Source organism: Eptesicus fuscus, chromosome 5 (genome assembly GCF_027574615.1).
Source record: "Eptesicus fuscus isolate TK198812 chromosome 5, DD_ASM_mEF_20220401, whole genome shotgun sequence".
NCBI classification, from domain to species: Eukaryota; Metazoa; Chordata; class Mammalia; order Chiroptera; family Vespertilionidae; genus Eptesicus; species Eptesicus fuscus.
Window position 1 is genome coordinate 79054064 of NC_072477.1, and position 3172 is coordinate 79057235.

Consider the following 3172-nt stretch of genomic DNA (forward strand, 5'->3'; position numbering starts at 1 on the left):
TCCGGCCCTCCCACGGTCTGAGGGACAGTGAACTGGCCCCCTGTTTAAAAAGTTTGAGGACCCCTGTTTTAAGGAAACATTTTCTTTTAAACTATGACTTACAGCAAATATACCTTTGTGAATGGAATTGAAATATTTCTCTTTTTATTCCTACTTGATCTCTTTAGAATTCAGAAATAAGAATACTCAGGTCACAATTGGAAATTGGTAATATCACCAAGACTTTGACTGGAATATCATATTTGGGAGAAATATGCATAGATTCAGATATGACCAGACAGCTTTAAAGAATTGATTCACTTATGGAAGCCAAAAAATCCATTTGAAATAGCCTGGTACCTTGCTTACAGGGTTTCCAGCAGCCTTACCCGGTGAGTAAAGAAGGTATCTTCCTAGCATGTACAGACATCTCAAGATATTTTGGGTACCTTAGGAATAGAGGAACTCACAAAAACTTTGGGTATTGTAGGCAAAGTCTGATGTCAAGTCCTTGCCTTGACTTTTCATAAGGAATCTCCAGATTGAACTTTAGAGGAGGAGAAGGAGAAGGAGGAGAAGGAGAAGGAGCAGAAGCAGCAGCAGCAGCAGAAGCAGCAGCAGCAGAAGAAGAAGAAGAAGAAGAAGAAGAAGAAGAAGAAGAAGAAGACGACAATGAACAGCACTGGAAACTAGTATCCACAAAAATATTACTGAAATATAATTTTCTCTCTAAAATCACCCTCATTTTTATCCAAAATAGACAAATTAAGACTAATTTACTTACAAAATAAGTAAATTATTGAACTTTAGAGTTCAATCTGGAGATTCCTTACGAAAAATTCCAGCAAAGCTCATTTAAAAGAACCTATATTGCTATTCTTATATTTATTCAAATAACAGGTCAAGTTTATGGGTAAATTATTTTGTAAGTAAATTAGTCTTAATTTGTCTATTTTGGATAAAAATGAGGGTGATTTTAGAGAGAAAATTATATTTCAGTAATATTTTTGTGGATACTAGTTTCCAGTGCTGTTCATTGTCGTCTTCTTCTTCTTCTTCTTCTTCTTCTTCTTCTTCTTCTTCTTCTTCTTCTTCTTCTTCTTCTGCTGCTGCTGCTGCTGCTTCTGCTGCTGCTGCTGCTTCTGCTCCTTCTCCTTCTCCTCCTTCTCCTTCTCCTCCTTCTCCTTCTTCTCCTTCTCCTTCTTCTCCTTCTCCTTCTTCTCCTTCTCCTTCTTCTCCTTCTCCTTCTCCTTCTCCTTCTCCTTCTCCTTCTTCTTCTTCTTCTGCTGCTGCTGCTGCTGTTTCTGCTGCTGCTTCTGCTTCTGCTCCTCCTCCTCCTCCTCCTCCTCCTCCTCCTTCTCCTTCTTCTTCTTCTTCTTCTTCTTCTTCTTCTTCTTCTTCTTCTTCTTCTTCTTCTTGCTTTTAAGTTAGTGACAAAAAATTTAATGAGAAAATTTTAAAGGTACTTTAGGCAAGTAAGACTGTGTCATTCTGAACGTGGGGTCACAAAACATGCTGGTCCTATTTCTTTACTGTTTAGAAAGTGAGTTAAGCTCTTACAAAGAAAGCCATAGGGGTGAGGAGGAAAATAAAGTGGCCAGCCTGGTAAAATGTCTTGGGCTATCAAGAACTGCCAAGCTCATCTTCCCTTGCCCACGCCTAAAATGTATGAGGCACAAAGTGATTTTCAGCATGGGTAGTGGCATCACTGTAGAAAGGGGCTTAGAGAGTAATACAGAATTAGAATTTGGCTTTAGCAAATGCAAGACAGAGGAAGAGGGATACCTCTCTCACACATCATCATTATCCTGTAGCTAGTATCACATCATATGCCTTTAGAGAGACATCAATCTTGCAACAGCCCAGACAATTCTCACCACTTAGGATGCTCTAGCTATGGTAATTCCAGATGGGGCAGGGTGATTTCACTCTTGGGCAATGAGTAGATGCCTTCTTTGAAGGGACACTGGCAGGGAAGTGCATAGTTGTACAGGGGATCTGGGGAGAACTCTCCAGGGGTAATGCAAATGTCAAATATATCTCAGAGGCCTTCATAGATTCATATACAAATTTGTTTCACACACAGGACTTTGACCCAGAAGCTGGCCATTTCTTTCTGCACAGTTAACTCCACCTTCTGAGGAGCATCAAGGGTTAACTCATCTGGGTTTGGGCACTAACAGTCACACTCCCAGTGTGGACAATGAGGTTAGGTTGCACAATCAGGCTTTTGATCACCACAGGGTCCTTCCCTTCATCACAGTTTCCCAAGACAAAGCTACTGAGGTGGAATGGCTGTTTTAGAAAGTCTTTTGCAAGGGTTGAAGCAAGAGGCAAGCCGAGGGTGATCAGCAGCAAAGCCCACATCTGGGGCATCATTGCAAAGGGTGTGTCTGCACCACAATAACTACCCATTGTCTTATGAGGTTTTGTTTCTACCTGCAAACTGGATTGGATTTTGAATTCTTCTAGTTTCCTCCAATATATGGCTATGACACTCCAAAGTAATATTTCTAACTATTCTCCCATCTTTTGACTTGGAATCACTAAGAACTAAAACTGGCCTTTTCTCAAAGCCTTGTAAGCTAGCATGAGACAACTTGATATAAACTTCAGAGAAATCACCACAACAGCTCATATATGGACAATCTTTGTGCCTATTTCCATAAGATCACCAGACATTCAAACTGCAGACCAAGAAAATCTTTCAGATTGTCACTGACTGCCTTCACCCTATCTGAAGACGCTTCAAGCCAGATAGCTAGAAATCTTGACTGCATGTCTTTGGAACTCAAAAACCAGGATTATAGTATGTTTCAATTATTAACCATCTTTTCCCCATAGAGATACCTCTTATTAGATATCTGATTGCTCGCACAAGAGGCCTCACAACATCTTCATCATTACCTCCTGATATGAGACAAACTGTTGAACTGAACTGACCTATTCTCAAGACTGAGATTGGTTTAATGAGATATGGAACAATTTATCCACCCAGCTTCTGGAATATGAAACATCTCAGAAAGTTCCAAAAGCAGGACTGAAGGGATTCAGAAGAGGCCTGCCCAAAATGTGTCACTTGGACATATGAATTATTTTGAGTTGAAGGCAATCCAGACCTGTAGGCACATAAAATTTTTTTTTCTCCCCCTTAAAGGACTTTAGTAAGGGGCCTTGCCCATAATGAGTTATC

General features: G+C 40.2%; 1 pseudogene; it reads right to left on the reverse strand.

Moving 5' to 3' along the window:
- Nucleotides 1-1873: 1873 nt before the first annotated feature.
- LOC114226858 (ganglioside GM2 activator-like) lies at nucleotides 1874-2358 on the reverse strand (annotated as a pseudogene).
- Between the last annotated feature and the right edge of the window lie 814 nt (nucleotides 2359-3172).